The sequence below is a fragment of the Bos grunniens genome, chromosome 13, assembly GCF_055505025.1.
Source record: "Bos grunniens cultivar Pamir isolate PY7600 chromosome 13, Bosgru_T2T1.0, whole genome shotgun sequence".
Lineage (NCBI taxonomy): Eukaryota > Metazoa > Chordata > Mammalia > Artiodactyla > Bovidae > Bos > Bos grunniens.
Window position 1 is genome coordinate 42,276,228 of NC_141177.1, and position 27,808 is coordinate 42,304,035.

Here is a 27,808-nt window from a genome sequence, read left to right on the forward strand (position 1 = left end):
TCCTCAACCTTGCATTGAAGTCCACATGATCCCATACACAGGCTTTGGCTCACAGGGTGGCCCTCTTCAGGCGAGGGAAACCTCTGGATTTCCCACTGTCCGTAGAAGCAGGGAAAGATCCACGCTTGAGTAGGGTCCCCCAGGACACTGAATACTCTGTCCACGCAGGGTCTCCAGGATAGGTTAGCCAACACACCCCTCTTGACTTCCTCAATTTCTCCAAATGAGAACACATTTCCACAGGTAGCAACTTATTAACAAGCCTCAAGCATCACTCCAAATACACATACTCATTAGCCAAGACCTGGTGGTTGCAACATGAATGAGAGAAGCTCCTAGAATCACAGACTCAGGAGAGGGTTGCCTGTCTGATGGGAGGCAGAGATACAGCTGGATGGCCTGGAGTGATGGATCTGTATCGGCGACTGATCTCAGAGTGTCTGGGCTGACGTACTGAAGGTACAGTGCAGATGCCTGTTCTTCATGTTTTTAATAATTTGCTCACACAACCACTGAGAATTTGGAGGAAATGAATTTTTTTTTTTAAGTGGAAGTGAAAAGGTGAAGCATAGCAATAACCAAATCCAAAAAACAAACAAACAAACTTTAAACCTCCTAAAACACACACACGCACAGATAGTAGATCAGGAGAGAGAGTTGACAGATGATGATATATAGATAAACAGACAGCCAAAGGGATAGACAGATGATAAGGAGATGATAGATGATAAAGAGATGATAGAGAAATCAGCTATGGTGAATAAGTTAGGTTCTAGGCAGAGCAGCTTGCAGTGCTCATTTCTGAAATGTGCACAGCATGGACTGTCAGCAAAGGCTTCATCTTCACAGGACTACTGTGGACCACAGTGAAATCTGGACCCAGAGTATCCGCAGGTGCTCCATCGACCGCTCTACAGCAAAACCTGAAAAAGCAGAGACAGAGCAGTGATGTGGTGGGTGCTTGTTCTGCACTAAATGCTTTCCGCCTCCTACTCCCATGAGTCCTCTCCACAAGCCTACGTGGTGAGGACTGTCGTGTCCACACCTGGCATCACAGGAGATGGGCATATACTCAGCCCTCTGGCCAATGTCCTCCAGGTGTGGATGGCTGAGCTAGATGCTAGTCCCGCCTGGATGACTCAAAGCCCACAGTCTTTCCACTCCACTCCATTGAGCTTCTTGTTGCGAGCAAAGGGACAACCAGGTCACCCGGCTCCTCTGAAGTCACGTGTGAACATTTGCCAAGATGCACGTGCTTTGACAACGTGCATTTGATTCTTGATCTTGATCTAGATGTGCCTGCGAGTCTTCACCATGTGAGCTGATTCCAGCTGAATGCTGCTCAGACAAATGGAGGTTTTAACAATAAGATTTATAAATGCTCAGTATTTTGTCAGATCATTAACAAGATCCATTAAAGTCTGCCATGGATCCTATTTTCCCCTCTCCCTGAGTCCCCATTTCTAAGCCTTTTCTCACAGAGGATGATCTCATTACTTCTAGGAAGCTTGGAGTTTTTATTAAGACCTTTTTGGACTTCGCTTATTTCCAGTTCAGATTCTGTCACCATTGATTCCTTCATTCTCTGCCACAGTCAAGGAGTAAAGATGTCTTTCCCTGTCAAAGAGAATACTTTGAACTCAGCTGGCCTTCCTCCTTAAGACCACAACCCATTCTTTATCAGTATTTATTCTTTTTTTCCTTTGAGTCTCCCCCACCAGGAAAAGGTGACACACTCTGATAGAAAGCAAAATTTCTTCTACTCTCATGACTCTTTTCTCCTGCTTTTCCTCCCTTCTAATTTTTCACTCACCTGATTTTTCACTCATTCTGGAGAAGGAAGTGACATGGGCTTTTGGAAGCATTACTACAAACAAAACTGGTGGAGGTGACAGAGTTCCAGGTGAGCTATTTAAAATCCTAAAAGATGATGCTGTTGAAGTGCTGCACTCAATATGTCAGCAGTGGCCACAGGACTGGGAAAAGTCAGTTTTCATTCCAATCCCAAAGAAGGGCAATGCCAAAGAAAATTCAAGCTACAGCACAATTGCATTCATTTCACATGCTAGCAGGGTAATGCTCAAAATTCTTCAAGCTAGACTTCAACAGTATGTGAACTGAGAGCTTCCAGATGTACAAGCTGGATTTAGAAAAGGCAGAGGAACCAGAGACCAAACTGCCAACATAGAAAAAGCAAGGGAATTCCAGAAAAATATCTACTTCTCCTTCTTTGACTACGCTAAAGCCTTTGACTGTGTGGATCATAACAAACTGTGGAAAATTCTTAGAGATGGGAATACCAGACCATCTTCCTGTCTCCTGAGAAACCTGTATGCATGTCAAGAGGAAACAGAACTGGACATGGAACAACGGACTGGTTCAAAATTGAGAAAGGAGTACATCAAGGCTGTATATGGTCATCCTGCTTGTTTAACTTCTATGCAGAGTACATCATGCTAAATGCCAGGCTGGATGAAGCACAAGCTAGAATCAAGATTGCTGGGAGAAATATCAATAACCTCAGATACGCAGATGACACCACCCTTATGGCAGAAAGAGAAGAGGAACCAAACAGCCTCTTGAAGAAGGTGAAAGAGGAGAGTAAAAAAGCTGGCTTAAAACTCAACATTCAAAAAACTAATATCATGGCATCCAGTCCCATCACTTCCTGGCAAATAGATGGGAAAACAATGGGAACCAGTGACAGACTTTATTTCTTGGGCTTCAAAATCAATGTGAATGGTGACTACAGCTGCAAAATTAAAAGATGCTTGTTCCTTGGAAGAAAAGCTATGACAAACCTAGATAACATATTAAAAAGCAGAGACATCACCTTGCAGACAACAGTCTGTACAGTCAAAGCTGTGGTTTTTCTAGTAGTCATGTATGGATGTGAGAGTTGGACCTTATTAAAGAAGGCTGAGCACCGAAGAATTGATGCTTTTGAGCTGTGGTGCAGGAGAAGACTCTTGAATGTCCCTTGGACAGCAAGGAGATCAAGCCAGTCAATCCTAAAGGAAATCAGTCCTGAATATTCATTGGAAGGATTGATGCTGAAGCTCCAATACTTTGCCCACCTGATTTGAAGAGCTGACCCATTAGAAAAGATCCTGATCCTGGGGTTGAAGATTGAAGGCAGAGGATGAGATGATTAGATAGCATCACTGATTCAATGGACATGCATTTTAGCAAACTCTGGGAGATAGTGGAGGACAGAGGGGCCTGGCTTGCTGCAGTCCATGGGGTCTCAAAGAGTTGGACATGACTTAGCAACTGATCAACAAATAGAATAACAGCCACTGTGACTCAGAGGGGCTTCCTTTGTGGCTCAGCTGATAAAGAATCCGCCTGCAATGTGGGAGACCTGAGTTTGATCCCTGGGTTGGGAAGATCAGTTGGAGAAGGGAAAGGCTACCTACTCCAGTATTCTGGCCTGGAGAATACCATGGACTGTATAGTCCATGGGGTTGCAAAGAGTAACCATGAGGAGAAGGAAATGGCATCCCACTTTGGAGAAGGAAATGGCATCCCACTCCAGTGTTCTTGCCTGGAGAATCCCAGGGATGGGGGAGCCTGGTGGGCTGTCGTCTATGGGGTTGCACAGAGTCAGACACAACTGAAGCGACTTAGCAGCAGCAGTGACTCAGAGGCATCTGGCATTTAATAGACACACACACATCACAGAGTGTGAAATCACCATAATAGACTCTGTTTTGCAATCTTGGTAATGTACTAATTAATGTGCTAGTGTACTGGTATTTATGGCAGGCTGTGAGGTACTACCATAATTTCTGGAATATAAATACCCCCTAGGTGACCTCCAAAGCCTCTGAATGTCTTTTCTGCATTCAGGAAAGGTTGTAAAAATGGTTAGAAAAGAGTCTTGCTTCTGGAGGTAAAAAGGTGTGAACCATGTAAACTCTACCCTGGGCAGCAGGTAATACCAACCTCAACACCTATGAAGGTGGCAGTGGTCGTTCCATATTCACATCCCCCTGTACTCCCCCCACTTCTCCACCCCATTCACTCAGTATCTGATGTCCAATTCCTTGGGGGTCTCTCTCCAGTTCTTATTCTACTGACCCACCACAGAGCTAGGGCAATATCTGACACTTCAGAGATTTTTGAGTTGTTGTATTTCGTACATGGATAACCCACCTTCTTGAGCTCTAAATGTTAGAGACCCTTGCCACTTAGTCCTGGGCCGCCTTCTCTCTTTCCGTTTCTCTTTCTAAGTGACTCATCCATGCTTGTGGCTTTAGTTACCAGCTCTGTGACTCTTTCCAATATTCTATGCTAACTGCAAACCTGATAGTTCCACTTTTCTCATCCTGCTTCAATTTAAAATGTTCCTTTATGGGGGCAGCTGCAGATCTTTATGCAGAGAGGTTGTAGTTTGTAACCACAGCGGACATTCTAGGAACATCTCTGAGTGCTCTTGGTCCTAAAGAAGATTAACAGGATCTTGGGGGAAATAGCATGCATGAAAATGCTCGTGGCCTTGGGGGCTCTGATGATGAACCCACCAGCCCAGAGTTAACATTTGTCTTCCAGTCAAGCTGGGTTTGGGAGCTCATGAAAACACCAGGGTATTCCAAGACACTCCCTGCCCAACATCCTCCCCTTCTATTTATCTCTTCACATAATCTAAAGAAACAGCAATAAAAGTGAGAGCATAGAGGCATAAAGAAGAAAAATCTCTGGCCAGCATTCCAGGTACCTTATGTGGAAACAGCTGAATAAGCAGTGATCTTGAGGCATTTTCCCATCTCATTTGGACAGCAGTGAGAGTTTTGAAAGAATTCATCTTTCACACTCAAAGTGGAGCCAGATACAACATAGGGTAAAGAGCAGAGTCTAGTGCAAAGTGGAGATGCACGGTATGTCGCCCAAAGTCCACGCAAGGCCATGTGTCCTCTCAACTCTCTCTTCACCAACATCTCAAGGACCGTTCCAACTTGTCTAATATGAGTGAAAGAGCATCCCTTTGTTCTGGAAACTCCTTTCTTTCCAGATAGTTGACATCGTGGAGACATAAATTTCAGATTCAAATGTCCTGATTTCATTCTACAGTGGAGTTATGATCCATATCATCACATTCATAAATCTTGACAAGCTTGATTTTTCTAGGGTACGTTTTTGAGCGTGGACTCCTTACCCAGAGCTCAGTTCTAAGGGGTCCCGTGTTTTTAGTTAGGAAGTTGTGCAGAAAGACAAAGGTGCTATTTTTCTTTGGTGCCGCCTCGGGAAAGATGCTGGTGGTTCTGGGAAGAGTGAGTGAGGGCTGGCAGGCAGAGCCAGGATGGTATTGGGAAGAATTTTATTTGGAAATGAATTGCAGCCAAGCGACAGGACGCTGAACTATTTGAAGATCTTTTTTTTTTTTTCTTCACCCTCCATGCACATTAAACAAACAACATTTTTTCTGTTCTTGTCTTTTTTTTTATGCTTTTTGTATGCAGAAAAGCTGTGCCTGGTGCCTTCCATCTTAAGTATTTTACCCAAAATAAGAATATGTTCATATTTTCTCTTTCAATGAGTGAGGTGTTTCCATCAGACCCAGAAAACAAGATGTAACTTTGGGACACAAAGGTAGCTAAAGATGTGCTATTCTTTCTTCTCTTTTTCTCAGAAGGGACAGTCCCATCCTGATCCCACTTGGGCCACCTTCTACTCACCAGGCAAAACTTTTCCCAGGAGCCAGACTTTTTTTCTCATGACTCCAGGGCACTCTGGTGACATGTGTCACATGTTTCTCAGAGAGCCAAGAATGGCTCCATCCTTGCATTCAACATTCACTGAAACCTACGAGGCAGGAACCACAAAATCATCACTTTTCAGATGTGTGGACCAAAATCAGAGGCTCCAGAAGCTGTCCCTGGTGTCAAGGCCACGCAATCAGTAAGTGACAAAACTAGGAGGTCAGCTGCTCAGCTCTCTCCAGTCCCCCATCCTCCACGCCACCTCGCTCACTCCTCCTTTCAGGCTTACTCTTTTATCTCCAACTCGACCGTGAAGCCCTCGATGACAGCTCTCATCTTGGGCTTTCTTTACATCCGGATGTTGCGTCACAAAAGGAGATGTGCAGGAATGTACCAGAAACGCCAGCTGACGGAGATGAAAGATAGTGTGGCGACAGAGAAAACCAGAGCCTAAAAACATAGGAAGATCAACTTTGAGGTAAAGGGGGTCATTTTATGTCTTGTTCATACTAGTTTATATTCATGGTCGTGAAAATCATGTGGCTTCCAAGTAAGTTATCAAAATAAGAAAAGAAAACAACTCAGAAACACACATTAGCTTTGATGAATGTACTGGGATCCTTGGTGTGTTTTTGTTGTTGTTGTTGTTGTTTGTTTGTTTGTTTATGACCGCACTGCTATAGGGCATGGGGGAATTAGGGGAGCCATTCAGACACTCCAACTCAGATAGTGTCAAAACCCAGCCTCACCTCCAAGCTGAGTGTCTGCCCTGGATGCCACCCAGCAAGGACCGCACACCCCAGCATCTGAGGATGCAGGGTGCTCTTTTCCTAGAACCCACCTGTCTCTGTGAGGCCCTTGGGTCTCCCACAGGGTCTGTTGGTCTGGACCATCCCAGGACCTGGCCAGCTCCCAGGATAGGCAACGAGGGCTTAAAGATGGGGTGGGAAACTTGGCCACTAATTGTTTATCCAGATGGCCACTGTCCATCTGGGGAACTTCTGGAATGATCTGAAAGAGCCTCTTGGACCCAACGAGTACCCCCTACTCACTCAGGCAAACTGGCCTTAGGTTAGTGTCCTGGATCAACTACGTGTCACAAAGAAAGGACCAGAGAGATGGCACAGAAGGCAAGTGGGCTTTGTCTGGGCCTGGGGCAAGTGAGCAGGCTGGTGCGAAGGAGAGTGGAGTGTGGAGTGGGGGCAGGTGGAGAGAAAAGCTGAGGGCCCAGAGGAGAGCGGAGGCCGCGCCAAAGCACACAGCCCATTCGGACCCCACCCGGGGCCAAGGCGAGCAGGAGCTGCAGGCAGAGGAGTCAGAGCCCGGCTTGTAGGAAGGCCTCCTTGACAGGTAGGGAATGTCAGCTTTCCATAGAGTAACGCTCTGGTCACCACTTGTCCAAATAGTCATAAATCACCGGTGAATTCCTGGTGCTATTGGGAAGGTTTGGACTTCAAAGCCTACAATTCACAAACAGGAACCTTTCATTAACTCTGGAAAAAGAATTTCACTTTATTTCAATTTGTGTATTTTGGTTATTTAGTGGAAGCAGGGATTTGCTGACCAATATGACACACTGTTTTGAATCAAATGCCTTTTATTATATAACCATCAGACACCGAAATGATTTGCTTACATGCTTGACCAGCTTTCATCTATACCAAATGTTTGAAGTTGCTTTTTTGAAAGATGAGAAAACTTTGCTTGTTAGTTTAAAAAAAAAAAAATCGCTGGTTTTATTCACTAGGTACCATGAGACCAAAAAATAAAAACCTCAAAGCTGTAACATTTTGATTTTCCTGGAGTTCAAAGTGCTACCTTTCTCCATTAAATAATCTAAAGCATCCTTCCTGAGAGAACGGAATACAAGCAAGAGAGAGTCTGGAGTTAAGTGCCTGCTGGCGTGTTGTTCTGCTGAGGGAATAAGTCTCCACCATCTCAGCTGTGCTTGGATGTTCAAGTCAGAATCATTTCTTTCATCAGACACATGTAATGGAATACTATTCTCTCCACTGAACATCGCTGCTGCCTGGACCTCTTAAAGTTCAGGTCAAGCACCTCTTTTTGTTTTTATTGAAAAGCACTGCATCACACAAAGAAAATATTAGACATTGATCTTGAGTAAGAGCATTAAAAAGCAAACTGAGATCCAGGCTACTTTCAGCTGGGACAACCATTTCCTTCAGGCTTGACCTGAGTGTCAGATGTTTGACTCTTCCGGGAATCAAGGTGAAGAAGGATAAACATGCAACTTTGGGGGTGGAGAGGGAGGCAATCCAACTTGCATTCTTTGTAAGCTAGCAGCAGGACATTTAACTGCCAGTTGTGGACAGAGTTTGGGAAATTCATCAGGAGTAAAGTAGCTCAAACTCGGTTCAAGCAGGGTGGTCACCAGTAGTAGGAGAGGAGGCAGAGAGAATGAAAGAGAGTCTTTGCACAAAGGCTACCTGTTTTTCCATGTGGCTAAGACAGCAGAATTGTCACCCTTCTGCCGGAAGCTCAGATGAAGATGCAGCAAGGAGGAAGCATCTCATATAAACTAAATAAAACACAGAGGACACTGTCATTGACGCAGGCTGGGTGGCTGGCAGGCACCCTGCATCCTGACTCCTACAACAAACTTGTCGAATTGCATCATATACCATCTCTGCAAAAACTCATGCTCACATGGATTTAACTATCAAGCTGGGGTAAAAGTCCCTTCCACCACTGAAGTCTGTTTTACTATTCAGTCTGGCTGCCCACTGACAGGGAGACGGGGACACTGATAAACAGTACACATGTCAATGAGCTCCCTGATGAAAATAACTCAGTCTACCGTCCTTCAGAAGCACTCACATACAGAGCAGTTTGAGACGTTCGTAAAAATACAAAGTACAGGGACTTCCCTAGTGGTCCAGAGGCTAAGACTCCACGCTCCCAACGGAGAGGCCCAGGTTCCATTCCTGATCAGGGAACTAGATCCCGCATGCCAGAACTAAGACCAGGCACAGCCAAATAATGGAATAAATTAGAATATTAAAAAAAAGAAATAAAAATACATTCTTTAGCTAAGAATTCCTGTTAAGTTAATCACGATAATAGTATTTATATACATCAGATCAGATCAGATCAGATCAGTTGCTCAGTCGTGTCCGACTCTTTGCGACCTCATGAATTGCAGCACTCCAGGCCTCCCTGTCCATCACCAACTCCCGGAGTTCACTCAGAGTCATGTCCATCGAGTCAGTGATGCCATCCAGCCATCTCATCCTCTGTGGTCCCCTTATCCTCCTTCCCCCAATCCCTCCCAGCATCAGAGTCTTTTCCAATGAGTCAACTCTTCCCATGAGGTGGCCAAAGTACTGGAGTTTCAGCTTTAGCATCATTCCTTCCAAACAAATCCCAGGGCTGATCTCCTTCAGAATGGAATGGTTGGATCTCCTTGCAGTCCAAGGGACTCTCAAGAGTCTTCTCCAACACCACAGTTCAAAAGCATCAATTCTTCAGCCCTCAGCCTTCTTCACAGTCCAACTCTCACATCCATACATGACCACAGGAAAAACCATAGCCTTGACTAGACGGACCTTTTTTGGTAAAGTAATGTCTCTGCTTATACATCAGGACTCTCTCTCTCTCTTTTTTTTTTTTTTTAGCCTACATTGCTTCCAAATACTTTGCTGTTTGTTTGGTTATTTTATTAGTGAGATGTTGTTTACCTTCCTGGGGAGAAGGCCGGATGGCCCTGGTAAGGCCTGCAGCCTCAGCGTGGCCTTAGTTTCTGACTTGCACACATAAGGTGGCCACTGTATGGCAGGCATGTCAGAAGCCCACTCTATGATGGAGTGAAAGCGTCCAAAATAAAGTTTGAAAGTCACATCCCCCCCAGTGAACATTTTCATTTGTACTGGAAAAAATAAAAAGACTACTATTTTTTGCTTTTGATTTTTGGGGGGCTGCTGCAAGGGCCATTTTTTAATGAAGTTCTCTGCTGCCTTTACCCCTTGGACCAAAAATCAAGGATTTCCTGATGAGCCCCATGCTTATAATGTTTTTGTGCCTGTTTTAAAAAACAGATTCATATGCTTGGCTGGGTCAGGTCTCAGTCGCGTAGTGCAGGAGCTTCACTGCTTGGCAGCATGAGCGTGTGTGGGCCCAGTAGCTGCAGTGCTCGGCTTTAGCTGCCCGGCAGTACATGGGATCTCTGCTCTCCTACTAGAGATTGACCCCAGGTACCCCACTTTGGAAGCAAAGTCTTAATCCCTGGATGACCAGGGAAGTCCCTCTGTTCACTCTTTAATAAGTCTGTGGTTTGGTAACCCAGCCCTCACCTCTCACTGGACCTAATGAAGCAGCCCTGGGTCCTGCCTCTCCACTTCGAGAGAGCAGGGTAACACGCAGCTTCAGGCCAAGGGCAGTGTGTCGTCCTTACACTGTGATGTCGTCCGTGATCAGCACTGGGAAGGCGCAAGACAGATTCCCTGGTGGTGCTTCTCCTGTTTCCTTTGTCTGCAAAAGCACAATATCCAACTTGAAAAGTGGCAATAGCCTGCATTTTTAGATGCTCTACAGTAACATCAGAAAAGCTACCTTGGTTGCCTTATACAATTGCTTAAAGGAGTGAATTAAATAATCCACATTAACCTTTAGCCCAGTGAAAATATTAAGTGATAGCTACTGTTAAGCAGTGTTACCTCATTATTTTGGTTGTTATAAACAGTTCTTGTTCCTGTATCTGGATGTGCCTAATTCCAAATGTACTGAAAAATCATATCTACAGGCAAACTTCTTTGGAGGGTGCTATAAGTTAGGGATTCTTTGGAAGGAAAAAAACATTAAGCCAAAATACCTTGCTTCTTGTCTTGTGGAAATTTTTATGCACCATAAAAATATGAATGAAAACCAATTATAAGTTTTCCTCAACACATCCTCTACCAAAATAATAAAATTACTCATTAAACACTTTGATAATCTTTAAATGGAGTGAGACTGATATTCTCATCAAGAAAAGCACTGTGTGTCACAGACGAAAGCACCCTGCTTAAAAACCAGAAGAACTGAGTGCAAGTCTTTTTTTCTTTGCCCTAAACTAGCTGAGTGATCCAAGGCAAATTAATTCTCCATTATTTTCCTTTATCTGTAAAATAAGGGAAAAGATGCTCTTATCTTGGAATTGCTGTGTGGGCTGAGATAAGAGTTGCACAATTACCCTTCCCATGAGATGGAGAAAAGGAATTGTTGAAATTGAAGACAATTTCAGATAGTTCATTCCAAAAGTACTTGTGTGGTGGCCTCATCTTTCAGTGAAAAACGCTGCCCTGGGCCATAACACAGAATGGACGTCAGGGTGGCTAGACTGGAGCTGAGATGCTTCTAGGGAAACCTCTCCTGATACTATTACTTTCGCAGCTTCTGCTCCTCAAATCCCAGGCCAGCTGTGAGTAATCATTAAACCTTACACTCTCTTTTTATCTTTTGGATTTCAAAAATACAAATATTTAATACTGTGATTTGTAGTCAAAGCTCTTTGGGTTACAAAACAGCAGAAGATTTAGTGGCAGGGGATGGGAGTGGAGGCTTTGGGGATTAAAAGGAAAAGGGATGGGTTATCAAGAGGCAGGGGCTCTTGGAACCTGTGAACACAGATGCCCTGGGTCTCTGGACTGTAATAAACCATAGTTCAGAGCTTTCACAAGACCCCAGGACATTCTCTGTGTGTCTCTCAGTCAAGCTTCCCTCTCTGGGGCTGCTCACTCTTATTTCTGGTGCAGTTCAGCCTTTGATTTTCCACTTCCCAATGAACAAAGCAGTTCCTAGCAACTTCTGGACTACACAGGCCAGCAGTCAAGACTGAGCCAGTTCAAGGATGTGTTCTCCTCCAGATTTTGTGACTTTCATAGGGAAGAGGCTCATTGGCCCAGCTTGGGTCATGTGCTTCTGCCTGGTCCAATCAGAGAGGCTAGAAAGGAGAGAGTCTCATTTGATAAACAGGCTGCTCTCCTTATAACCATGGTGGATGAGGATCTGGGATTTGGAGTTCAGTATTTAACCATCCCCACTTGGAGTAGAAATGTATCATGCACACTGTGGCTGTGAAAGTCCCAGAATAAACAAAAATCAAAACCCTCCTGTGATTCTTACATTTTGTCATTTCAGAGTGAAACCCCGTATTCAGCACAGAGATGGAAAAGTTTAGGTTTTAGTATTATTCCTCCCCTCTCCTCCCCCTCTTCCATCCCATCCCCTTTCTACACCCCATCGCTCTCCACTCCTGCTCCCGCTCCTTCACTCCTCCCCTTCCCCTCAAAGGTGCTGACTCCAAGGAGGCTCCACCAACATGCTACACACTAGGTCCCATCTCTGCTCTGCTCCTGGAACCCTGTCTTTGCCACGGGTCTTCATAATCCTTACCTGGCAAATAAAGACTAACAGCACCCTCCTTTCATGCTGGGAGGATGTCTGAGTTGTGGAAAGGCCCCTGACCTTATTGGGCTCCTCCCTTTCACCCAGGCTTTCCTCACAACCTCAGGCCCTCTCGGCTTCAGGACCAGCGGGGATGCAAGACATTGTCTGGGAGCAGACAGACACAGAGGCCTTGCCCACTTTCCTAAGGCCTGTCATATTGATCAGATTTGAAATGTTTTTTTTTTTTTTTGTAAAGCACTTGTAGTCTTATTCAAAGTACCTTAGGAAAGTCATTCATCACCTTTGAACTCAAACATCTTCATCTGTTGACTGAGGACCAGGGATGCCCTTTTAGCCTTTGCTTATTCAGTTATCAGAATTATTAATAAATTGTAAAATGTATAAGTAAACAAAGGAAATCTTACTAGATGTCCATTACAGCCTTATTTTCAGTAATAAAGCAATAAAACTACCTTAAGTGTTAGCCGCTGAGTCATGTCCAACTCTTTGCAACACCATGGACTGTAGCTCACCAGGCTCCTCTGTCCACGGGATTCTCCAGGCAAGAATATTGGAGTGGGTTGCCATTCCCTTCTCCAGGGGATCTTCCCAACACAGGGATCGAACCCAGGTCTGCTGCACTGCAGGCAGATTATTTACCACGTGAGCCACCAGGGAAGCCTCCCAAATAGCTTAAACACTAGGGCAATTGTGGTAGACTCATGATGGAATATTATATATCCCTTCAAGTCACATTTCATAAGAATACATAGTAAGCATTTCTATCATTTTTAACCAAAATAAACCAATTTTGCAAAACACTGTGAATGACTTGACTCCCAACTCTGTAGATACAGATATGGATAAAGAACCAGAGATGGTGAAATAAATATAAATAAAATTTTTAAAGAGTTCTAAGAACACACAATAGAATACTGGATGTTACTCTTGCTGTGTAGTAGAACCCAGTGGCTCAATTATTCCTCCCTATTTTTTATGTATTCCCTAAATTTTCTACAGTGAATATATATGCCAGCACACATATAGGTCATTTAAAAATATGGCAGTCCTAGACCATGAAGGATTTATCTTATGTATTTTCAAACATTGGCCTTAATTTTTTGTTACATCACAGCCAGGCCCTCCTTTTCCAAGGGCAGGAAAAGATGCTGTGGGGTTAAGGTAACTCATTGAAGTTGGAGAAAGAGATCGTGTCAGCCTCAGCATCTCAGCCACAGAAAGTGGAGCTTATTAAATGTCATCCTCTGGAGGCCAAATGAGACACATAGGGCTGAAAAAGTGAAACCCACCCAGTGTTCCCCCTGCTGATGATTAAAAAAAAAAAAAAAACCATGCAGGAACTCAGAATACTAATTCAGGTGGTCTCACTCTGAAGTTTTGGAGCAGAAAACATAAGTGAATTCACACATCACTAAAATGTCATCACATTTTATGAAAATGTACCATTGTTGGCCTGCTTTTCCCACCTACACAGTTTCTCTTGGCTGCATTTCAGGACAGCATCGTCTTGTTTCTCCACCTTCCTTTGGTTCCTCAGCCCCCCTCCCCCTTTCACTGAGGACCCCCGCAGTTCCAAGCTTTGCCCACCTCCTCTGGCCCAGCATCTCCAGACAAGTGTCCGAGTCCCGACTCCACAAATGGCCCACATCATCCTTGGTGTAAGATAAACACAATCCAAAGACAAACATTTGGTTGCTTTCTGGACTCACTCTTTTCCTACAAAAGTAGTCAGCAAAGGACTTTACAGCTAGGCTGAAGCCAGTAAGGTAATGACTTTAGAGTCATTTAGCATCGTGAGCTCCTTGTTGTTGGCTTCTTTGCAAGTGGATGGCCTCCACCCAATCAGGATGAGAGTTTCTTGGGCTTTTGAGCCTGGAAAAGGGCAGCCAGGATGCCCAGCTTCAGGTATCAGTTGACTAGGAGCTATCAGTTGACTAGGAGCTAAAGCTCTCCTGGGCTGGGGCCTACCCAACCAGGATGAAAATGAGTCCAGCAATAATGAGAGATCACAGGCAGTTATGGACTGAAGCCAGGAACACCTAGAAAACAGAGGGAGCATTAGCGACACAGGGGGAGCATGATGCCTGATATACAACTAGAGAGTGCGCTCGCGTGAACTTCCAGTGCTGTGTATCATGGTGCTACAAACATTACAGATCTAAGAAAATGGTCAGCATTGGCTCCAGCCAAAAGTCCGCACTGCAGTTTGAGGCGTGACTCCCTGGATCTAGGCCATCCACTCTGTTAAGTTTCCTCTAATCATGAGAAAATTGGCACCTTTTCCGAGACCCCAGGGTTTCACAACTTCCGTTGGATCAACCACAAATAACACAAGTTTCTGGGTTTCCAAGTTCTTTTTGGTGTAATACCTGGAGTTTCCATTAGAGGTCAGCAGTAGCCAATTCCCCGAGACGTGGTGCCCACTGACGGACTTCAAAGTCTAGAACATTCTTCAGGAAAGCGTTTCTCTGGCTTTCGTGTCTTCACCAACAGCACTAGTATCAGTAACTTGAGCTTTCCTGCTATTTACATTCCAGGTTTGCTTCTAAAATAATATGTACAGCAACTCAACAATCTATTAAGATGCTAGGTTTTCATTAAGACACAAATAGATGCTGATAAGCATGGGCTATAAACAGGGGACCTATGCCCCAGGAGGTGGAGTATCCAACAGGTCAGGAGCAGAGCCTAACCATAAAACCCATAATACAATACTGACCAGAAACAAGGATGTGGGCCATAGGCACCACCTGTAACATACACAACCTTACGGCCAGGAAAACAATTCTAAAAAGAGGTCATCAGTGTATGGACATGAGAAGGTGCCCAAGTCATATTGCTGAGTGGAAGAACCAGTTTAATGAAAAAAGCCTGTGAAGTATGACTTCACTCTGTACATTCATACGTACATAATTTTTAATATGCAATTTCAGAGTCCAGAACCTAATAGTAGCTATGTCAGGAGTGTGAGGCAGTGATGGGTTTCTAAGATTGTTCTGTGCTTCTCTGTGACTTAGATAACTGTGTGTTCCTTTCATAGCTAAAGAAGTTTTCCCTTGAAATAACAGAGAAAATGTCATCTTCCTGGTGATTTTCTTGTGGCCTCCAGGAGGTCCTGGCTTCTACCCTATCTCCTTCGTCTTCAGTTTTGTCTCTCCAGCTGGAATGCAAGGAACCCAAGGCTGGGACTGAGTCCCATCCCAGACTGTGGTCCCAGCACCTGGCGCAATTGGCCACCCAGGAGGGAGTTCTCAGTGTTGCTGAGTGGAAGAGAGGAAGAGGGGTGTGTAACATCAACCTGCTTGAGCCCCAAGTGGAGTGTGAGCTGTCACTCCCAGTACTCCTGGGGGTGGGGCAGCTCTCCTCCCCAACGTGGCGTCTTCCCAAGCCTTCCCCATGGAGATTCATTTGCAGACACCTGGAGAACTGTGGGAGTGGCCAGCTAGGACCATCTCTGGGCAGGGCAGGTGGGGAGGCTGCAGGACCACCCAGGTGGGCAGGGCAGGGTCCAGGTCAAGGTAGGGCACTGGTTGAGCTGGCTCCACAGCTGTTACTTGGCACTCTCATCTCAGTACCTCCAGCTGCTTCTACGTATAGCAATGACCCCATCATCCAGCAATCCCACTTCCAGCAATTTGTCCAAAGAAAACACTATTTAATGTCACACATGCTTTGATACATGTAGCATCATGAAGAAAAATGAACTTGCCCAAGTGTCTACCAGCAGGGCACTAAGTAACCCAGACTCTAGGGTAGTATGTATAACGTGACAAAGGTGATGGCTGTCAACGTGAAGTGCAGACAACAACTGTGCCAGAAGTCTTGTTAAGAACAGATTCTTCCTTCCATAACCTGCAAGATTTGGATTCAGTAGAACAAAAGGCCTAGAGATCCGCATTTGCACATGCACCTCAGGTAATTCACTGCACACCTGGTGGAGGCCCATCTTTGAGAAACACTAAAGCAGCTGTGTGTTAATTGGACTGAAAAGCAGGCATGCAAAAGCAGAGATCCACAGAATACCAACACATGGAAAATCGTCTGAAGGATTTCCGACCCAAAAGTCTTTGTGCTGAGGTATTAGTGGAGAATTTTTATGATGACTCCATTGGAAGTTTTTCTTGGTTTACCTGTATTTTCCAAATTTCTCACAAGATGTTTAGGTGACTTGTATAAAAAGGAAATGACAAAATCTAAGAAGTTGGACCATAAAGAAAACTGAGTGCTGAAGAATTGATGCTTTTGAACTGTGGTATTGGAGAAGACTCTTGAGAGTCCCTTGGACTGCAAGGAAACCCAACCAGTCCATCCTAAAGGAAATCAGTCCTGAATATTCATGGAAGGACTGATGCTGAAGCTAAACCTCCAATACTTTGGCCATCTGATGAGAAGAACTGACTCATTTGAAAAGACCCTGATGCTGGGAAAGATTAAAGGCAGGAGGGGAAGGGGCTGACAGAAGATGAGATGGTTGGATGGCATTACTGACTCGGTGGACATGAGTTTGAGCAAGCTCCGGGATTTGGTGATGGGAACCTGGGGTGGTGTCTGGTCCTGAGGGGGAGCTCCGTCACCATCCACTCCTTGTGAAGTCCATGGGGTCACAAAGAGTCGGACATGAATGAGTGACTAAACTGAACTGAAAACCAAACCAGTGTCTTGCTTCTCTGGTGGGCATTTGTAGCTTCAGGAGACCTGATGGGTGCCACGGGGAGGAGCAGGGCCGCTGGGATTCTCTGCTCCCTCTTTCTGAGAACTGCAGTCCACAGGCTGGACATGGAGCTATTTCATCCTTCAGTTTTAGAGGTGATCTTTTTTTCCTGGGTCACAGGACAATCAAATGAATCAATTTTTCTCACTTCACGCTCTTCTGTTTGTTTCCTGTAAATTTTCAAAACTCATTGAACACTTGCTAAATAGCATCTAGGTTAGGTGGACGGCATCTGATGTGATCTGGATGTATGCTTAGCTATTCTAGGGTTGACCTACCACAATTTCCAAGAGATCCACACAGTAGGAAAGAAGTAGATATACCTGAACAGTTTGAGAGGCACAGTAGGATTACAGACTTTGGAAGCCAAAAACGAACGTCAGTTTCAATCTCCATTTGTCTGGGAAATGTGGGGGCAGAGTGAATGTAACCTTTCTGAGCATCCCTTGGTATCCAAGGACAATGATGAATGAAAAGGGTGTTTATTAGCTTAGAATGGAATGATGGGAACCTGGGGTGGTGTCTGGTCCTGAGGGGGAGCTCCGTCACCATCCACTCCTTGTTGTCCTGGTCAAGTCCTCCCCCCACAAGGACAAGACTCTGCTGCACTAAAGCCTGCCTCAGCCACACATGTGCACCGGCCCCATGCTCTGCTCACCCATGTCATGGCCACACTCTTCTCCAGCCAGAGTACGCATCTTCATTATCATCCTTACCTGCTTTGTTTTCACTCCACTTCTTCCTGCTTATCCAGCCTGGATGAGCTTCCACTGCAAAGATGTAGCTCTCCACACCACCTCTCTTGAAGACTCAGAATGTTATTTATTGAACAGGGAAAGGAAAGAAGACGTCTCCATGTGGGTCTCTCTGGGGTCCTTAAGGCTAGGTGGAGGAAAGGTTCTGGGAGGAAAATCCAGCTTTCCTTGTTTCCCCAGAGAATTGGCCTGCCTGGACCTGGTGTCCCCAGCTCCATGTCCTGGACTGGGAGGCTGTGGGCCTCCTCTCGGTGGACATGAGGGTGGGCTAAGAGATGCCAGTGCACAATGGTGGAAAATGCAGGACAGACTCTGACTTACACTGGTTACCAAGGAAGTTTTTCTCTTCATATCAAGGAACCTTCAGTTGCCAGAGAATGTCAGCAAAGAAAGGAGTCGTGATCCCTGCTCTCGTGGGATCTCAAAACATTTGAATGTCGTTGTCCACAAAGCTGGCAGAGAAAGAAGGCAAGGACCTCAGAGCCAGCACAATTTCAAAGAAGAGGTCTGGCTGGAGAAGGTTCAGAAATGGGGCTGGATCATGAGGTTGGACAAGAACAGAGAGTCAGCAGATGTGAGGCAGCTCCACAGACACCAAGGAGGGAGTTTGCCTCAATGTGGAAGGTTACGGAGAGCTGGTAAAGGCTGCAGCAAAGCAGGAACATATGGACATTGGTAGAAAACATGGAAGCAAGGCTACTCGACCTTGAGATTCCCCTGCATTCAGTTCAGTTCAGTTTAGTTGGCTCAATTGTGCCTGACTCTTTGTGACCCCATGGACTGCAGGACACCAGGCTTCCCTGTTCATCACCAACTCCTGGAGCTTGCTCAAACTCATGTCCATCATATCAGTGATGCCATCCAACCATCTCATCCTCTGTTGTCCCCTTCTCCTCCTGTCTTCAATCTTTCCCAGCATCAGGGTCTTTTCCAGACCTGAGTCAGTTATTTGCATCAGGTGGCCAAAGTATTGGAGTTTCCGCTTCAGCATCAGTACTTCCAATGAATATTTAGGACTAATTTCCTGTAAGTTGGACTGGTTGGATCTCCTTGTAGTCCAAGGGACTCTCAAGAGTCTTCTCCAACACCACAGTTCAAAAGCATCAATTCTTCAGCACTCAACTTCCTTTATAGTCCAACTCTCACATCCATACATGACTACTGGAAAAACCATAGCTTTGATTAGACAGACCTTTGTTGGTAAAGTAATGTCTCTGCTTTTTAATATGCTGTCTAGGTTGGTCATAGCTTTCCTTCCAAGGTGAAATCAGCCTTATGAAAGTAGATGACAACAGTGATAACGACAACGAGGGGCCTTGTCAATGGTACTCAGGGGAAGGAGCAAGACCCTGTCCTTCATGTCCCATCCTGGGCTCAGCTCACATCTCCCTCCAAATATCCACATCATTTTATTTCAATACTAATTCCTTCCTCACATTGTCTCAAACATGAAACACTGTTTGTGTGTGTGTGTGTGTTAGTCGCTCAGTCATGTCCGACTCTGCAACCCCGTGGACTGTGGCTGCTGAAACACTGTTCAAGTCTCTTCTAATGTACAAGTCCCTTTCCCACCCCCTTTTTTTTTTTTTTTAACTTTTTGTTCTGTATTTCGGTATAGCTGATTAACAATGTTGTGATAGTTTCAGGTGAACATCGAAGGGACTCAACCATACATGTACATGTATCCATTCTCCCACATGGGGCTTCCCTGGTGGCTCAGACAGTAAAGAATCTGTTTGACAATGCAGGAAACCAGAGTTTGATCCCTGGGTGGGGAAGACACCCTGGAGAAGGGAATGGAAACCCACTCCAGTATTCTTGTTGGAGAATCCCATGGACAGAGGAGCCTGGCGGGCTACAGTCTATGGGGTGCAGAGTTGGACACGACTGAGTGACTAACACATATACACGTTCTTCCCAATACTCTTCTTTTCTTGTTATTTCAATTTATCCATCAAATACCCAGGATTGGAATCCCATAGTTTCCAAGGTCTGACTTTTACAGGCTGCCCCCTCCTTCCACATTCAATGCCTTCCTCCGATTTCCTGGAAATCGGTCACTGATCAGTCTTGTGATAGGTCCCTTGGCAAGATTCGTGATGTTGTTGTAAGGAAAAGTTTCCAAAAATTATTACCAAGACTCTACTCTGACTCATCAAATAATAATTGTGTGGCTATAGGAATCCATGAGAGATTTTGGTACACGTTCATGGTAGAGAGCCACCATCAAGATGCTCCAAAAGCTTGTTTCTCTCCTTCTTAAAGAACATCCAAAATGGAGGTGATGAGGCAGAAAAAGCCCCCTCTCCTCCCACTTCCTTTCCCTTTGGGATTCTGCTGCTGCTGCTAAGTAACTTCAGTCGTGTCCAACTCTGTGCGACCCCATAGACGGCAGCCCACCAGGCTACCCCATCCCTGGGATTCTCCAGGCAAGAACACTGGAGTGGGTCGTCATTTCCTTCTCCAATGCATGAAAGTGAAAAGTGAAAGTGAGGTCGCTCAGTTGTGTCCGACCCTTAGCATGGACTGCAGCCTACCAGGCTCCTCTGTCCATGGAATTTTCCAGGCAAGAGTACTGGAGTGGGGTGCCATTGCCTTCTCCGTTTGGGATTCTACAGCACAAGAAAGAATTTTACCATTGCCAAAATTTTCCTCCTAATATTTCCCCCTCAAGATAGTTTATGACTCTCATATTTCATACTGGGGCTTTTGAATCAAATTAAAAATTAGTGTAATAAAACATGGCTCTATAAAAGAACTCTATAAACCAGCAGTCAGCACACAAGACCTGAACTCTCTGAGATGCATCTGCCATCCGTCTCCCAAAAGGAGACGTGGGCTGTTGGGGGAAAACATGGGTCCAGGGCCCAGCGGAGACCTGCGTTCAAATCCAGCTTTGCCATTTCACGCTCTGACTCTCTTTTCCTTTTTAGTGGACTATGGAGGCTAAAAGCTCCTACTTCTGAATTCTCTTCCACTTCAAACATTCTATAAATCCAGAGTTCTGTTTCTTTTTAACATGAGGTAGTTAATACAGTGCCAGCAGGGGCTCGGTCCATAAACTGAGCGGGATAGAAACTCAGCAGGCCCACCGAGATCCCCTTACCCCAGCGCTGTGTCTGTCACCCTCTAAGTTCAACAAAAGATGACTGAATGAACTGATTCCCTCATCTGCACTCAGTTATACAGATACACTTGGTTTCGTGGCTGGAAATCACAAGATGATTTTTGATTGTTTTGGTTCAGTTTAGACATCAAAATTTTCCTGGTGGCTCAGTGGTAAGAAACGACCTGCCAATGCAGGACACGCAGGTTCGATCCCTGAGTCGGGAAGATCCCCTGGAGAAGGAAATGGCAAGCCACTCCAGTATTCTTGCCCGGGAAATCCCATGGACAGAGGAGCCTGGTGGGCCACAGTCCGTGGGGCCACAAGAGTCAGACACAACTGAGCGACTGACACTTCCTCCTCATCACAGTGTCAAGTTTCTGTTTTCTAAGCCCTCTTTCCCTCATCTTTTCTCCTTCCTGACATATTCTCACCTTCTTGTCTTCCTCTCCCGCATTCACAGTGAAAACCCTACCCACCCTTCGCTGTGGTTCCCTGAAAGAACTTCCCTCTGGGGATGAGCATCGCTCAGAGGAATCATATTTTCCTCAGATCTGTTCAGTTCTTCTTTGGTGCAACAATAATTCTATGCTCGTGGCTTAACAGCAAGTATTCTAGGTCATCAACTACTGTGTACACTCTTCATTTAAGTCTCCCTAAAAGCAGGATCCTAAAGGGATATGGAGGCAGGTGGTCCACGTGGAGGGGATGCCAGTAGGTGGGGGAGGGAGTGAGGAGATGAAGCAGGACAGGGAGAAAACCTGACAAGGTGGCAGTGGGCATTACCACCTGGGTGCCTGGAGCTCAGTCGCATACAGGACCCTCTGAGGAAGCACAGAGCCCAGCTGGGAATCCCCTGCTGGAGAAGAGGGAGCCTGGGGCTCTGACCAGCGAAGCCCGTTGGCCTCGAGGGTTGACCCTGCTGCTCCTGGGAGCGTTGACTCCCCTGATTCCCAGGTTGCAGGTGCCTGTGAAGGAGCAAATCAGGGGACACCTTCAGGAAGATGCTTCAAGCAAGAAGATGTAGGTGCTGGGACTGTGGTCACTCCACTCTCCACCTAGATGATAACCAGTGAATTGTTCACACCGATAAATGGAATATGTTAGTCGCTCAGTCGTGTCTGAGTCTTTGCAACCTCATGAGCCTGCTGGGCTCCTCTGTCCATGGAATTCTCCAGGCAAGAATACTGGAGTGGGTTGCCATTCCCTTCTCTAGGGGATCTTCCTCACCCAGGGACTGAACTCAGGTCTCCTTCATTGAAGACAGATTCTTTACGGTCTGAGCCACCACCACAGCCTGATAAATGGAATATTTCCTGCCATATCAGTAAATAAAGGCAATCACGTTCATCAGCAATTAGAGCCACCAGCTTGTGAGCCCTGAGGGAACTCAGGAAGGAAAAGAATACCTGCCATCTAGCAGCCATCAGATAGCAGCCACTTCCCACGTTGAGCCCCAAGGATGTGAAAACACAGAATATAGGGCCCCAGATAGGTGAGGTGCATATCAAAGGAACTATTTCAGGGAGTCCAGACTCTTGCATCTTCCCATACATAGAAAAGTGCTAAATTCCTTAACTTGAGATGTCTGGTTTTCTTTGATTAGCAGTGATCTCAGACTACTTGCCCATTTGTTGCAAAACTCTTATATATTCTGGTTCCCCTCTCACCTCTTTGGGGCAGTTCTCTCAGAGTTACTTGAGATGATGTCTGCTGGATTGAAGTCCCAAACATTCCCACCAAATAAAATACAACTCTCAACTTTCAGATTGTGAATGATTTTTAGTCGACCATTCTAGGTTCCCCACAGCCCTTGATGTTATACCTCAAGGGCACTTGGCCAGTACACCCTGATGTTGCATAGGGTCTGGGAAAGGCACTCATGTTTTCTTTACATGTTCACGTAGGACATGTCCACCACCAGGGGACGACAGGTGGAGCAGTAAGCTTCAAATCATGACTTGGTCTTCTTGGCAATCAGCCCCCATGCTAAAGCTCTCCAGGAGCCCATGAAGAGATTCCTCATTAAAACAAAAGATGCTCCTATTACACAGGAAATTCTGAGGGATTTAGGAGCTCTGAGTCAAAAACCAAGGTCAAAGGCCAAATATAAAACAAAACATGCTCCCAGAAGCCCTTATCACTTGGGAAATTATAAAAGCGTTTTAGGAACTGTGTGCCAGAACCAGAGGCAGAGACCAGTATGTAGATTCTCTGTAATTTCAGACAGACACCTGAAGGATGGAGTAGGACTCAACTCAGCCATCTCCTAACTGACTGTGACCTTGGTCCTGCCTCAGTTTCCCCCCATTCCCTTGGCTCTGCTGACTTACCTCCCAACTCTCTAGCCAAACTTAAACTTGTCCATTGCAAGCTTTTATTCCTCTTCTGACCATTGCTGTTGTTTGGTCACTAAGTCCTGTCTGTCTCTTTGCAACCTCATGAACTGTGGCACACCAGGGTTCCTTGTCCTTCACTATCTCCCAGAGTTTGCTCAAACTCATGTCTATCGAGTTGGTGATGCCCTCCAACCATCTCATCCTCTGTCATCCCCTTCTCTTGTCTTCAGTCTTCCCCAGCATCAGGGTCTTTTCCAATGAGTCAGGCTCTTCACATCAGGTGGCCAAAGTATTGGAGCTTCACCTTCAGTATCAGTCCTTCCAATGAATATTCAGGGTTGATTTCCCTTGGGACTGACTGTTGTGATCTCCTTGCAATCTAGGGAACTCTCAAGAGTCTTCTCCAGCACCACAATTTGAAAGCATCTGTTCTTTGGTGCTCAGCCTTCTTTGCAGTTCAACTCTCACATCCTAAGAGTTGAAAACCATATTGGAAAAACCATAGCTTTGACTATATGGACGTTTGCCAGCAATATGATGTCTCTGCTTTTTAATATGTTGTCTAGGTTTGTCAGAGCTTTTCTTCTAAGGAGCAAGTGTCTTTTAATTTCATGGCTGCAGTCACCATCCTCAGTGATTTTGGAGCCCAAGAAAATTTCCAGCCAGACACACTGACATCCCTAAATTTATCCCAGCCTCTTTCTTTCCTCTAAATATGGCCAGCAGTTGACTAATAATAATTCAACCATTAAACTGGCTCTTGTCAAATTTAGGCCTTATTCCAGAGATGGGAATGTGGCATCCCCAGGGTTTATCTTCTGTTTTTAACAAATCAACACACAGAAATACAGTACACTGTAAGTGACTAAAAAGAAAACAGATTAAGAAAAAAATTTTTAAATAGAGGCCTAAGGTCATCATTGATCAGGTTGCTGGGTCAGGGGTCTCCAAGGGAATAATATGTGATTGGAGACCTGTCTCCACTATCAGTTGAGAAAAGTGAGGTTTAAGGAGTGACTCGTCCAAGGTCATATTTCTAGGAACTGTGATCATTGGACCTTGCTTCTAGGCTTTCACCAAAGCCCCAAGTTTTAAAAGTTGGGATGGAGGTGGGCTTGGACGTGGACAGATCTACAGAGGTTCAAGTTATCATTTATGATGAAGGGAAAGGAAACATTTCTCCTCCCTTTGTCTTCAGAAAATAATCTCTCTTAATAATTTACTGTGCTATGCTGTGCTGTGCTCAGTTGCTTCAGTCGTGTCCGACTCTTTGAAACCCTATGGACTGTAGCCCACCAGGCTCCTCTGTCCATGGGATTCTCCAGGCAAGAATCCTGGGGTGGGCTGCTATGCCCTCCTCCAGAGGATCTTCCCATCCTAGGAACTGAACCCTTGGTTCCTGCATCTCCTGCATTGCTGATTCTTTACTGCTGAGCCACTGGGGGAAGCCCCATATTAATTAACTACTCATGTTTAAACAGGATAGAGATGCATTAACCCATTCCAAATGATAAAAGAACTAGCCATTTCTCATGGAGTCTGAAGTGAAGTCACTCAGTCCTATTCAACTCTTTGCGACCCTGTGGACTGTAGAAAAAGAGTCCTGGAGTGGGTTGCCATTCCCTTTTCCAGGGGATCTTCCTGACCCCGGGATCGAACCTGGGTTTCCCTCATTGCAGGCATATGCTTTTCTGTCTGAGCCACCAGGGAAGCCCACCTGCCATTAAAAAATAAGGACACAAATGAGAAGGAGTAGGGCAGGAGTTGTCCACGTCTGGGAAGTCAGGCTCCTGGAAGAAGCCCAGGTTACCTCATCCACTTGGATGAGGTAACCTGGGCTGAGTACAAGATCTGACTTCCTCTGCATGTGCCCTGTCCTGGCTTTGGCAGTCCTGAGCAGCACACATGAGATTTCCCTTCAATTTCCAAGCTTCCTGGAATATGATATTGATTAGATCTCTTCTATATTATGCCCTGTAACTTTATTTTCAGGCTCATAAACTCTATAGGACCAAACACAGGCTATTTTGAACATAATGAGACTTTTCAAAACCTTAAACATGCTTCTGGTTTTCTTCAGCTTCATTTTACAATAACAAGACCATCTTATATTTAGATCCTTTTTAGGGTGCTTGGGTTGGGCGATTTCTCCAGAGGGGACACAGAGTGTGTGTTTACAGCTGCAATTCAGGCATCCCATCCTGGTCACCCACTGCGGATCAGGCCAGGTTTTAGTTGACAAAGATGAAGTTGTGTGCAGTGGTGAGTCTAACTCATGAACAGGTGTGTTGAGTTTTGTCTTAACGTCACAGCAGTCGGCTGTGTCATTTAACTGTCCCCACCAGGTAGCACCTAAAAGAGGTGAGGGAGGAGAAGGGAAGGGGACTCAGGCTCTGGAGGTCAGCTTCGCCCACAGATCACAGGCCCCACCCACAGATTGCAGGCCCCGCCCACAGATCACAGGCCCCACCCACAGGTCACAGGCCCCACCCACAGGTCACAGACTCCACCCACAGGTCACAGGCTCTGCCCTTCAGTGAGGCATTTACCAACACTGGGGTTTTTGTTTGTTTGTTTTTCATTTAAATTTTATTTTATTTATTTTTAATTGAAGGATAATCCCTTTACAGGATTGCACTGGTTTCCACCAAACATCAACATGAATCAGCCACAGTTTACCCATGTCCCCTCCCACTTGAACCTCCCTCCAACCTCTCTCCCCATCCCACCCTTCTAGGTTGTTACTGAGACCATTTTGAGTTCCCTGAGTCACACAGTAAATTCCCACTGGCTATCTATTTTACATATGGTAATACCTATTTCCACATTTTTATCCAAGCCCTTGTAAGTAGGAAAATCCCCTGGAGAAGGGAAAGGCTGCCCACTTCAGTATTCTGGCCTGGAGAATTCCATGGACTCTATAGTCCATGGGGTCGTAAAGAGTCGGACAGGAGTGAGCCACTTTCACTTCACTTTCACTTGTAAGTAGGAACCTGCAGGTAGGCTGACAGGGAGAATTAGTTTAGGAGAGGCTGCTGCCCCAGGAGGAACGGAAGTTACCTGTTTCCTGCCTGTGCTTTTGTCTGTTGTCAGCCCCTGTGTCCACACTGCTCAGGGCTAATAGCTCAGCTTCTCCCAGCTTGGCTGTCAGCAGGGACCGGCCATGCACCCAGAGGGGAAGGGGATGACAAGCCTGGGCCTGACGGCTGGGTCTCTGAATAGGACCAGAGGCAGAGATCTGCGCTGAAGTTTTGCTTCCCACAGTCGAGGAGGCCCTCATCTTTAAATTTCCACAAATCAAGGAGGTTCCAACCTCGGGGGAAGGCGGTAGAGGCAGCTGCTGGCGGGCACAGGGAGCCTCCTCGGGCTCCTCGTGACATACGAGCTGCTGACAGTCCTGCCAACATCTGAATTAAAGTTTATGTACTGACTCACGGGGCGAGGAGAGAAGTTTAGAGTCAGGATGTGAACGTTCTTTTTCTTTCCACGCTGGAGGTCAGTACGGGCGAGCCCTGTACCCGCCCTGGCTGGGCCAGCCTGCAGAGCAGGGCTGTTGATTGCTACTCAGGTGAGTTTCCTGCCGATGGCCCTCGGTTTTATCCTGAATGGCATAACGTTAAATCAATTAGCCCACAGACCACAAATTGCTCCTGCGACTCCTTCTGAGGGTCTAGCAGGGTCCTGACTGACCCATCCTTCAACTCCTCCGGGTCCATGCTGGCCCCAGGGTGACATCACCCTTGAACTGGCTTCCCCACATGGTTGACTTCTCTCAGTCCTCCCCTCATCTCGGGACTGGATACTGTGGATGCCTCCTGCCCACTCTGCCTGTGCTCAGTGCACTGCCCCTGCCCACCTGCCCACTTCCCTGCTCACCGTACCCCAGAGAACACTGGCCATGCCAGCCCCAGGTCCCTGTACCCACCTCTGCTCCAGCTCAAGCCTTCTCCAACTCAGTTAAACCTCAGAGCACCTGGGAAGGTTAAAAATAGAGATGCCCAGGTACTCCTCAGTGTCTCAGATATAATGTGTCTTGAGGGCAGCCCAGGCAGCAATCTGGTTTCAAAGGTCCCAAGGAGTGTGTAGCCAGGGCCAAGAACCACAGGCCCTGTTGGCATCCAAGTCAGGAGCCAAGCCTTAGGGTCTTGTTCAATGTCACTTCCTCCAGGAAGCCTTCCAAGTTTGCCAAATCAAATCTGTTTCTTAGTCTCTCAGTGCACATGAGGAAGACAATAGCTTTCCTTTTGAAATCAACATATAGAAGAATAAGCCATTTTGGAGAATATGTTTCTATGAGTGCTAACACGACTATAGATATCTGTGACTCCAGGACACAACTGGGATGGCGCATCACTGCTTCTCAACCCTTCCTCCATCTCTGTCTCAGGAAGACATTGCTTATTTTTCCTCCTCATTTATTTCACCATATCAGGAAAAGAGCTAACTAGCCTAAGACATCTGTGTTTGTCCTGGTGTTATCACCTGAGAGCCAGAAGTTGATATGTAAGTCATAAAAATCCACTTAGAAAATAAGGAGGGAAGGAAATGCATTACTTACACATGCAGAAGTTTGGGGGTTTGAGAGACAAGGCTGAACCCTTGGGAATGCTGTCCTCTCCGCCGTGTCTGACCTCAGAATCATGTGCAGGGGGTGGTCCAGGGTGAAATTCAGGGAGGAGAGCCATTGCATCCGGGGTGCTGGGAGTTTGAATTCAGAGCCAGACTGCTTATCAAGTCTGGGTGCTCTGTGTACCAGCCTCGGTTTCGGAGGAAGCCAGGAAAGCTGAGGA

General features: G+C 45.9%; 1 long non-coding RNA gene across 3 annotated transcripts; it reads right to left on the reverse strand.

The window, feature by feature from the left end:
- Positions 1-519: 519 nt before the first annotated feature.
- Positions 520-27,808, reverse strand: LOC147360858 (uncharacterized). 3 transcript variants are annotated; one of them, XR_015138764.1, is made up of 3 exons: positions 27,577-27,808; positions 13,695-14,146; positions 7,233-10,190 (listed from the first exon to the last, which is right to left on the reverse strand). It is a non-coding gene; the product is annotated as an uncharacterized LOC147360858 (long non-coding RNA). The 3 variants fall into 3 exon arrangements; XR_015138765.1 differs by lacking the exon at positions 27,577-27,808 and adding an exon at positions 17,535-20,521; XR_015138766.1 differs by lacking the exons at positions 7,233-10,190; positions 13,695-14,146 and adding an exon at positions 520-923.